Below are 12,058 nucleotides of genomic sequence, written 5' to 3'. Positions count from 1 at the left end.
AAGGGCATTATGGTGATCTGCGGGGATTTCAACCACATACTAGACCCTAAATTAGACACCACGTTACCACAACATCGCCACCGGCATCGCCCGTTAGCAAGACAATGTAAAAGTCTGCAAAAAATCCTACACGAACACCATCTCTACGACTCGTGGAGAATCACACACCCGGAAACCAGGCAATTTACACATTTTTCTGCCGTCCACAATTCCTATTCTAGAATAGACGGGTTCCTAATATCAGGCTCGCACTTAGACCAAATACAAGCTTGTGATATAAAACAGATCACTTGGTCAGATCATGCACCAGTAACTTTAGATATGAAAAACACATATGATTTTAAACACCGTAGCCCATGGAAGCTAAACAACTCATTACTAAAAGACAGGAACTTTACTAAAGATCTCCAAAATGATATAAACGCTTACTTCGCGACTAACGACAATGGAGAGGTGACACCAGCGACCTTATGGCAGGCACACAAGTCAGTGATTAGGGGCCTACTGATCAGAAGAGCTGCGCACATTAAAAAAATCACCCAAACAAAACTTAGTGCATGGCAAAAGGAATTATATGATCTCAACTCCCAAAACCAATTACGTCCACTAGCAGACCTTAAACAAAAAATAATGACAGTATCCAAACTAATACACCAACAGGCTCTAGAACAAACTCAGTCACACTTGGTGAAACTAAAAATAAATCATTATATGCAGGGAAATAAAGCAAGCAAACTACTAGCGTCCCACCTCAAAAAGAAACAAGCAAACCAGAAAATAGCATACCTCCTAGACGCCAAAGGCAGAAAAGTTACCAAACCCAAAGACATAAGCGATGTATTCGCCAAATACTACCATAACCTATACAACTTGAAAGAAGATGATAACACTGTCCAACCTACAGAAACGGGCATCCAAGATTACCTGACACAGATAACTCTACCAGAACTCACAGTACAGCAAAAAGCAGACTTAACTAAACCGATAGACGCCCAAGAAATCAGATCGGTTATTCAAACATTATCCATAGGCAAATCACCTGGACCAGATGGTCTGACGAACCTGTACTACAGAACGTTTAGCGAAACACTGGCACCCCACTTAGCTTCGACTTTTAACTATGCAACAGCCACAAAATCACTCCCACGAGCCATGTCGCTGGCCCGTATAGTCACACTGCCGAAACCCAATAAACCCGCTACAGTCCCACAAAACTTTAGACCCATCTCATTGCTAAACACTGATGCGAAAATTTTCGCGAAACTTTATGCAACAAGACTAGGGAAGATCATACCACATCTCATACACCGGGATCAAGTGGGATTTGTAAAGGGAAGACAGGGATCTGATAGCACGAGGAAAATACTAAACCTGCTGCACAAACTTCAGACACAGGGACAAGGAGGCCTCTTTGTATCCTTAGATGCGGAGAAAGCCTTCGATAGGCTGCATTGGGGATTCCTCAAGGCAACTTTAACTAAATTTGGGATACCACAAGAATTCACAGCAGTGGTGGAATCACTGTACAGCGCACCTACAGCACAGGTCCTGAACTCAGGCTTCACGTCAGAGCCCTTTCACCTAACAAATGGCACACGACAAGGATGCCCCCTGTCACCACTGCTTTACATCCTGGCCCTTGAACCATTAGCCAGCAAAATCAGAGAGAATATGAATATACATGGCATACAGATAAGAAATACCGAATACAAGGCAGGTCTGTTTGCGGATGACGTCATTCTGACGCTCACACAACCACTCATCTCACTTCCCAATCTTCTCAAAGAAATCAAACAATATGGGGACCACTCTTACTACAAGCTTAACCTCACTAAAACACAAGCTATGGGGATAGGGTTATCTGCTAAAATACTGACCCAACTTAAGGAAGGATTTCAGTTTGACTGGAGGGAGGATTATCTCACATTTCTAGGTCTAAAAATCCCCAAACACCCTGCGAAATTGTTAGAGCTAAACTATGGTAGACTACTGCGGGAGATGGGGGACACAATGAACAGTTGGGAAGGCAAATTTTTGTCGTGGATAGGTAGAATGGGGGCCATAAAAATGATGCTACTACCCAAGTTCCAATACTTATTGCGCACTCTACAAATTTTCCTCCCAAACTCGTACCTCAATAAATTACAACAAATAATCACGAGATTTGTATGGGCAAACAAAAAACCCCGAATAGCCACAAAAATCTTATGCAAACCACTGAAACATGGAGGCCTCGGCCTCCCGAATGTACACTTGTACTATAAGGCCGCCTTAATGTCAACAGCCTTGCAGACACACGAAATGAGGGAAAAAGGGGAAAGACCACAATGGGAAGAGATAGAATCTGCCGAGGGAGGTCATAAAGGCTTAAAATACTTGTTTTGGGTTCCACACAAATTAAGACCAAAATCACTACAAGTTCTGCCGACAACAGCGCTACTGCTGAAAGTATGGGATTCATCAATAAGGAAATTGGGACACGATAAACAATGGGCATTACAGACACCAATGCAGAGTCTGGCTATAGCCAACCCCACTATAAGCATTCGCCCATGGGTACAAGCCGGGTGCACGAGAGTAGGCCAACTAGTAAGTAGGGGCACAGTCAAAAAATTTCCTGACTTGCAGCAAGAATACACCCTGCCAAGTAGCACCATATTCTCGTACCTCCAGATAAAATCCCTACTAGGGAACAATACTAGCAAAACCACCTCCCATTCCCTAAAGATACTATATACAATAAGTGAAACAGGCAACATGCCGAAAAAAATGTTTTCTACGCTTTATGCAACATTAAGTGACAGCACACCAAACGACGCACTCGATAAACTCAGAGAGGACTGGCATAGAGACATACACAAACGATTTACAGATGACCAATGGCAAAAAGCTTTTACAGCACACAAAGGAAGGTCAAGATGCTCCTCACATGTGGAGCTGATGAGAAAAATCCAGTATCGGTGGTACCTGGTACCAACCAAACTAGCTAAAATCTACCCAAACACAACAAACCTATACTGGAGATGCAGGGAAGAGGTGGGAAGCATGTACCACATTTGGTGGACGTGCCCAAAGATAAAAGGATACTGGGAGAATGTGGGGGGGATTATTAATGACGCCTTACACACGAACATAGCACTAAAACCCGAGAATGGACTGCTCTTCATGTTCCCGGACGAGCTCCACAAAGCACACAAGACACTTCTATTTCACATAATAATAGCGGCAAACACGTTGATAGCACGAGCATGGAAGCAGACCGCCTGTCCTAAATCAACAGAGCTCCTATCTCAGATTGATCTAAATCTAACATACGAAACTAAACTCACGACCACCTACTCTACACCGACTCACCTTCTGGAGGCCAAACAAGAGTGGGATTCGTTTATACAAGGTGGGAACAAAGAGACCCAATCTCTTAACACACGAACACTAACGGCGTAAGTAAGACGCTATAAGATGAGAGGAATGATTGACAACACAAAGGTATCATGACCCCCCAAAACGAGCCTTAAATAACAATAAGGGCAAGGGCTACTTTCTATATTAAAGACTATTAAAGACTAACAAGCACACAGGCTGTCAGCACACAGGTGCTCATACCTTTCCTATAGTAATATGTTTTCTTTTTGGTAAATGTGTTGTTTTTTCCCATTCTAAAATTGGGGAAGAGAAGGCCACACGGCCAACGAAGCCAGCTTTGTGCCAAACGGGTTAAATGTACATTGTTAGAAGGATGTGGATAAATAAGTCACCTACGATGAAAGAGACTCTACTGTAAACGGTTTATGTTTTTCTGTTTTCTTTTTTTTTTTTTTCTCTTCTACTTATTCCCTTGTTAACATGATGTACAATATATGGAAAATCTGAGGTTCTGCTGAACCTAACAACACTTTCCCCATCAACCCCCCCTTTTTCCTTTCTGTACCCCTGTTTATGCTCTATATCAACTGTGAAAAAATTTCAATAAAGAATAAATTGAAAAAAAAAAAAAAAAAAAAAATGTGCTTCTCATTTACAAAGGTTCTTGATGAAAAGTTGACGAGTAGGTTGAAATTGAGATTAGATAAATACTGTGTAGATTATACATTAAAATGGGAAAGAACAAGTTGTAGAAACAATTTTTTTAGAGAATTCCCTTTATATTTCTGCTATATGTAATTAAAATTGCAAGTTTGGGTTGTAGTTCCCACTTTTAAGAATGACCGAATGAGCTAAAAAAGTACAATCAATAATAAAATATATCCAAAGCTTCCTGAAATAACAATTGAAAAAGAGGAAAGAGACTTTGAATTTCCAAGCTCATGTATTCAAACTGACAATGCTCAGGTGGATTTACAGTGATTCTTCAGATGTGCTTATTCCTAAAAATGTATTAATGACCATCCACACTCGCTATCCATTAAAATACATAGAGTTATATAAAAGTTGCATGTAACATTTGCTGAACCTCAGGCAAAAGTGTAAAGAATGCATTGTTTTTAAAATGCTGATATAACCAGTATTTGACAAAAGGTTCGTGCATAAATACTGGCCATGTTGAGGTCTATTTTTCTGATGGTATGCCACAAAATTCCCAGATTTTACTAGTAACATGACGTAAAGTCATGATTTTATTAAAGACACGGAGGCGAGTATTATGCATAACTCTTTCTTTATTTCCTCAGCAGCAAAGATAGAGGAATATAAATATTATCAAAAACGAAAGAAAAAACTGTACAGGCACAACAGGCAGCCAATCACATAATAGAGGAAGTAGCTATATAAGTCCTGTGTCTCACACAATCCCCCTCTTTCTTGCGAAAACCGAAGACCAGGTAAGATGAACGATGTCCCACTTGATCCAAACAGGAAACGGGAAGCAATGCGATAACTTCAAGCTAAAAAAGATAGAAAAATATGGTAATTTCCAAACTCAAAACTGTAGACTTACCAAACATAACCGTGAGGAGTCATACATGAAACTGGATTCTGGAATAGAAAATATATAAAATTAGAAACCAATTTAGAACTGTCAAATTCATCCAAACATGATAAAATACATGATATAGATACATGATCCAAACACAGACCTAATTGAAAACATACCTGATAGTATTGAAGCATCTCCTATCCCAAATCCACACCGGGAGGGAGGGAATAATGCTCGCCTCCGTGTCTTTAATAAAATCATGACTTTACGTCATGTTACTAGTAAAATCTGGGAATTTTATTAAAGACACGGAGGCTCATATTATGCAAGTTCAAAGCTGTGCTATCACCTGAGATGCGATGTGTTCAATTGGTCTGAAATAGAAGTCCCTGAAGGTTGATTCTCGGGTCCAGTCCGCTGCGCGCAGGATGTCTTCCAGCCGGCAACCAACTGTGGAAGCCTTCGAGGCCATAGCACCTCGTACAGAGTGAGGTGTAAAGATAGACGTGTCTATACCCGCTATTGACAAAAGCCAACGAATCCAACGCGCTAGCGTCGGTGTCGAGACTGGACGATGAGGAGCCTTAAATGAAATGAATAGGGGATGTCGGTCAGACGAACGCAACGTTCGCGTAGCATCCAGATAGGCCTTCAAACAATCCACCGGACAGAGCGCTGGACATAACGAGAATCTAGGATATACGAAGGATTTGGATGCTGACTTAGTCCTCCTAGATATGTTGAAAGTAACGCCTTCAGGAGTAAACACGAAGGCACCCCAATCAAGAGCCCTGACGTCGGAGACTCTCTTACAAGAGATCAGGCAAAGCAGCATAACCATCTTGGAGGATAGCTGCTTAAGGGTCAAGTCATGGTTAGGATACCACGCCGACAGGAACCTCAACATTATGTTGACGTCCCAAAAGGCCGAAAAGCGCGACTTAGGCGGACGGCCGAGGCGAATACCCTTGAGAAGACGGCATACAAAAGGATGTTTGCCGACGGGTAAACCTTCCAAGCCTCCGTGACCGGCAGATATGGCCGAGCGAAAAACATTGATAGTTCTGTACACCTTGCCTGAGTCGAACAAGGCAGTGAGAAACTCCAGGATCAAATGGAGAGGGGCAGATACGGGATCCATTGCCCGTTCCATGCACCAATCAGACCAAGACTTCCATGCAGCTCGGTAAGCTGATCGCGTGCCCGGAGCCCAGGCGTTATCGAGGAGCAAGAGAGTTGTCTGTGGAACGTCAGGGACAACCCAGCGTCCCCTGAAAGGAACCACGCTACCAGGGGCAACTGGTGCCGTAGTACCAAATCGTGCGAGTTCCCATCCGGATCCAGCAGGAGGTTCTGAAAGTTCAGTAATAGACGAGGGAAGTCTATGGACAATTCCATCAGTCGAGGGAACCACGGACGGGATCTCCACAGAGGGGTGATCAGAGCCAGACAGCAGTCGTGACGAACGAGCTTCGAGATCGTACGAGCAATCATGTTGAATGGAGGGAAGGCATATAGGCGGCCCGGGGGCCATTCCTGCAGAAAGGCATCCGTCGCCACGGCCGCCGGGTCCGGTCTCCAACTGTAGAACTTCGGTAAGTGAGTGTTCAGGCGAGAGGCGAATAGGTCCATCTCGAATCGCCCCCACAACTCGGTCAGGCTTTGGAATACCGAGGCGTGCAAGCGCCAGTCTCCCGAGTCTCTTAAATGTCTGGAGTTCCAATCCGCACCCGAATTGTCCAGACCCGGAATATGTTCCGCCGTCACCGAAACGTTGTTGAAAAGGCAGAACTGCCAAAAATCCTTCGCCAAGAGAGCCAACATCCTGGACTTGGTGCCGCCCAGGTGATTTATGTATTGGACCGCCGATACGTTGTCTAATTTGAGGAGAACGCAACAGTTCGCCCTTCCAGGGGTAAGGCTGCGAATCGCAAAAGCTCCTGCTAGCAGTTCCAGGCAATTGATGTGCAACGACTTCTCTGTGTCGGACCATCTGCCTCCTGTAGAAACGTTGCCACAACGAGCCCCCCAGCCGTGCAAGCTGGCATCCGATTCTATGATCACGTCCGGAATGGAACCAAAAATCGCCCTTCCGTTCCAGGCTTCCATGTGCGCTAGCCACCAAACCAGCTCGTCTCTGGATTCCTCGTCCAGACATATTGGAGATTCGTAGGAGTGACCCGAACGTAGGTGCGACCCCTTGAGTCGCTGGAGAGCCCGGTAATGCAAGGGGCCTGGGAATATCGCCTGAATGGAGGAGGCCAGTAGACCGATGATCCTTGCCAACTGTCGAACTGATAAGTCCGAAGCACGAAGAGCCCAACGGAGCTCCTTCTGTATGGCTTTTATCTTGGATTCCGGCAAGTACAGGAACTGCCGTACGGAATCCACCTGGAACCCCAAAAACTCCATAGACTGGGCGGGGGTCAGGACCGACTTGTCCCAGTTGATCAGAAAACCTAGGTTCTGTAAGAGATTGACTGTCCAGTCCAAATGCAGTCTCAGGCATTCTAACGATTGGGACATGATTAGGATGTCGTCCAGGTAAATAATCAGTCGAACCCCTCGGGTACGGAGGTACGACACCACCGGCTTCATCACCTTGGTGAAACACCAAGGGGCCGAGGAGAGACCGAACGGCAGGCATGTAAAACGCCAACGCCGTCCGTGCCAGGTGAAGTGTAAGTAGTCCCTGGACTCTACTGCTATTGGAACCGTGAAGTATGCGTCCTTCAGGTCCAACTTGGCCATCCAATCCGACTGTCTCAGAAGGCCTCTGAGACAATGAATGCCTTCCATCTGAAAATGTTGGTAGCGTAGGAAAGCGTTGAGAAGGCGAAGATTTATCACTGGGCGGACCCCGCCCCCTTTCTTGGGCACTAGGAAGAGATTGCTCGTAAAGCCTGGAGTGGCAAACGGCAATTCTTCGATTGCGCCTTTCGAGAACATCTCCTCGACTTCTGCGGAGATCATCGCGTCCTGCTCCTGTGGGAGAGATAATTCCATGGGGGCATACATTTGAACAGGCAGGGAGACAAACTCCAGTTGATAACCTTTTACGCATTGCAGAACCCAAGCATCTGAGGTTATATCTGCCCACCTTGGGTAGAACAAAGCCAGCCTCCCCGCCACCCGAACCTGATCTAGAGGGGAAGAAAGGGTACTCACCATAAGGGCGTCTGCCCGAAGACCCACCACGGGGGTATCTGGAGCCCCACGATCTACCTCTTGCCGGAAAGAAGGGAGGCGTTTTCGGATCTTGGAACCCTCGGGAGGGGAAAAAGGAACCTCTGGTGGCACGGAAAGAGCCTCGGAAACCACGGCCGGGTGGACGGTTCCTGCTACGCCCGGCCCCTCCGAAAACCTTGGGCGCGAATACGCGCTTCATATTTGCCTGCGCCTTGTCGATCGCCGTAAACGTTTTGACATAGGACCCCATGTCCTTTACGAAGGATGTGCCGAACAACATCCCCTCATCGGCTGAATCAGGTTCAGCTACGGTCATAGCGGCCAGTTTAGGGTCTATTTTCAATAGAATTGCCTTGCGTCTCTCGGAAGACATGGCCGTGTTAGCATTCCCTAGAAGGCATATAGCCCGCTGGACCCACCCGATGGCCACATCGACATCCAAAATAGAGTCACCAGTACGAGCGGCATCCAGAAGCTCGTATAGTTTTGATAGGGGGCCCAGCGTGTCCAGGATCTTGTCCTGGCACCCTTTCAGGGAGTGATCAAGACCCTTCTTAGGTTTCCATCCAGACTTATTTAAAAATTGGGCAATTTGAGGGTCAACGTCTGGGGTCTTACAGGCAGCGCCAGGGAGGGAAGGCCGTGGGCATTCGGCACGCAATTTATTGCGGCCTTCCTTGGACAGAGGTGTGCGTATTCTCTTAGCCACATATTGGGCGATATGGTCCGGAGGGACCCATTCAGCAGACCGCGGGTGACGTAGGTCGTCCGGGTCAAACAGGGGGTTACCCTGTGGGTCTAAAAGCCCTTTATTATCATCCCCAGCGGGGTCTGGCACTTTTCCTCGGGGGTTGGCAGAGGACCCAGAAGGGGTTACACCCGTAGGGGATTGATCCTCGCCTGACTCGCCCTCAACATAGGAGTCATATTCCATAATATCGGAATCATCTTCCACACTCCGGTCGGTATCCGACCCATCATCCAGGGCTCTAGCCCGTTTCCACAATCTAGCCTTTTTAGCCCGGCCAGGGGCTCTTGTGCGCGTGGGATGCGCGCTATCTGCGACCGCCAGAGGCGTGTCAGTCATGGCAGGCAAAGCCTGCATCGAGGAGTGGGAGCCGATATGTCGAGACTTTGCCTTCGCCTTACGGGCACCCGGCACAGTTTGGGCAGGGGAAGGGGACCCCACACCCAGGGGGTTAGGGGTAGCCATGGAAGGCAAAAACACAGAGTGAAGTGACTGGGTAAAGGAGGATGAGACAGCCCCCATAGCGGAGGCAATAGCCTTTTGAAGGGAGGAAGCCATAGTAGCTTCCAATAAGGCCTGGAGCTCCTGAGAGGCCATAGCACCTTCAGGGTTATCAATTGGGAAATCCTCAGAGCGGTCAGTAGGCCCATCCTTGCTATCCTGCATAATGAGGCACAATAGAAAAACGGGCACTAATATAAGCCGAAAGGAAACACTAGAAATGGGTTGATTAACCCAGCAGAACAGAATACAAGCTAAACCTGATCGTTGGTGTAGCAGGGGAACCCAGAGGAAAACAGGGACCGACCGCACGGCAGAAGAGGGTGATGCGAGTGACCGCCCAAAATGGCCGCCGCACGTGTCAGAGTGCGCTCGCAGACTGGCTCCCGGCGGGGGAAGGGGCGCGTGCACCTACCCGCGCGGGCAGCCCGCCAGAGGAGAAACGAGCACACTCAGCCGCGGTCACAGAGAAGGACCACGCGGCAGAGTGATAGCGCTGAGAAGCGACAAACAGGGATGGGAGGGAGGGGAAAAAAACAGCCCGCGGCGGCGGGCAAAGTCCCAGGGGAACCCCAGATACACCAACGATGTAGGTACCAAAAAATATCAACAGTGAATAAATACAACGATAATAGTAATAATCTTAATCAGAAACATGAACCACAAGTAAAAATCACAAAACAAAATGCAATGAGTAGGAGAGCTCAAGTAAAATACTTAGCTGTCTGAGGAAGCAGCAAAGAAAGAGGGGGATTGTGGGAGACACAGGACTTATATAGCTACTTCCTCTATTATGTGATTGGCTGCCTGTTGTGCCTGCACAGTTTTTTCTTTCGTTTTTGATAATATTTATATTCCTCTATCTTTGCTGCTGAGGAAATAAAGAAAGAGTTATGCATAATATGAGCCTCCGTGTCTTTAATAAAATTAAACATTTAGTGAGGTTTCATAGTGTAGTGGTTATCACGTCTGCTTTACATGCAGTAGGTCCTGGGTTTGATCCCCAGTGAAACCATTGGTTTTCCTTTAAAAATGTGTGAGTAAAATGTGCTTCTCATTTACAAAGGTTCTTGATGAAAAGTTGACTAGTAGCTTGAAATTGAGATTTGGTTTTCCTTTAAAAATTTGTAAGTAAAGTGTGCTTCTCATATACAAAGGTTCTTGATGAAAAGTTGACGAGTAGGTTGAAATTGAGGTTAGATAAATACTGTGTAGATTATTCATTAAAATGGGAAAGAACAAGTTGTAGAAATATTTTTTTTTAGAGAATTCCCATTATATTTCTGCTATATGTAATTAAAATTGCAAGTTTGGGTTGTAGTTCCCACTTTTAAGAATGACCGAATGAGCTAAAAAAATACAATCATTAATAAAATATATCCAAAGCTTCCTGAAATAACAATTGAAAAAGAGGAAAGAGACTTTGAATTTCCAAGCTCATGTATTCAACTGACAATGCTCAGGTGGATTTACAGTGATTCTTCAGATGTGCTTATTCCTAAAAATGTATTAATGACCATACACACTCGCTATCCATTAAAATACATAGAGTTATATAAAAGTTGCATGTAACATTTGCTGAACTCCAGGCAAAAGTGTAAAGAATGCATTGTTTTTAAAATGCTGATATAACCAGTATTTGACAAAAGGTTCGTGCATAAATACTGGCCATGTTGAGGTCTATTTTTCTGATGGTATGCCACAAAATTAAACATCTAGTGAGGTTTGATAGTGTAGTGGTTATCACGTCTGCTTTACATGCAGAAGGTCCTGGGTTTGATCCCCAGTGAAACCATTGGTTTTCCTTTAAAAATGTGTAAGTAAAGGTTTTACAAAGGTTCATGATCCCCAGTGAATCCATTGGTTTTCCTTTAAAAATTTGTAAGTAAAGTGTGCTTCTCATTTACAAAGGTTCTTGATGAAAAGTTGACGAGTAGGTTGAAATTGAGATTAGATAAATACTGTGTAGATTATTCATTAAAATGGGAAAGAGCAAGTTGTAGAAGCCTTTTTTCAGAGAATTTCCATTCTATTTCTGCTATATTTAATTAAAATTGCAAGTTTGGGGTATAGTTCCCACTTTTAAGAATGACCGAATGAGATAAAAAAAAATAATATAATCAATAATAAAATATATCCAAAGCATCCTGAAATAAAGATTGAAAAAGAGGAAAGGGACTTTGAATTTCCATGCTCATGTATTCACTCTGACAATGCACAGGTGGATTTACAGTAATTCTTCAGATGTGCTTATTCCTGAAAATGTATTAATGGCCATCCACACTCGCTATCCATTAAAATACATAGAGTTATATAAAAGTTGCATGTAACATTTGCTGAACTCCAGGCAAAAGTGTGAACAACGCATTGTTTTTTAAAATGCTGATATAACCAGTATTTGACAAAGGTTTTGTGCATAAATACTGGCCATGTTGAGGTCTATTTTTCTGATGGTATGCCACAAAAAGAAGCATCAACTGAGGTTTCATAGTGTAAGCCTAGAATTTGCGGAGTTTTATTCCCAGCTATACAACTTGAAATCCTCAGGTGCCACACTTCCAGCTAACGTAGAAGACATTGATAAGTATTTGAGAACCGCAAACCTCCCCCAAGTCACGCAAACCCTGGTAGCTCAGCTGCTCCAACCTATAGACCTGCAAGAAGTAATAGAGGCAATAGAGGCAATAGTGGCAATAGTGGCACTGCTA

At 44.8% G+C, this 12,058-nt stretch overlaps 2 non-coding genes across 2 annotated transcripts; both read left to right on the top strand.

The window, feature by feature from the left end:
• Positions 1-10,292: 10,292 nt before the first annotated feature.
• Positions 10,293-10,365, top strand: TRNAV-UAC (transfer RNA valine (anticodon UAC)). Its single transcript has one exon. It is a non-coding gene; the product is annotated as a tRNA-Val (tRNA).
• Positions 10,366-11,072: 707 nt separating this feature from the next.
• TRNAV-UAC (transfer RNA valine (anticodon UAC)) lies at positions 11,073-11,145 on the top strand. The gene has a single exon. It is a non-coding gene; the product is annotated as a tRNA-Val (tRNA).
• The last annotated feature ends 913 nt before the right edge of the window (positions 11,146-12,058 follow it).

This window comes from Pelobates fuscus, chromosome 12, assembly GCF_036172605.1.
Source record: "Pelobates fuscus isolate aPelFus1 chromosome 12, aPelFus1.pri, whole genome shotgun sequence".
In the NCBI taxonomy this organism is placed as follows: domain Eukaryota; kingdom Metazoa; phylum Chordata; class Amphibia; order Anura; family Pelobatidae; genus Pelobates; species Pelobates fuscus.
Note: the sequence above shows the minus strand (reverse complement) of the source record. Positions and strands in the feature narration are given on the sequence as shown.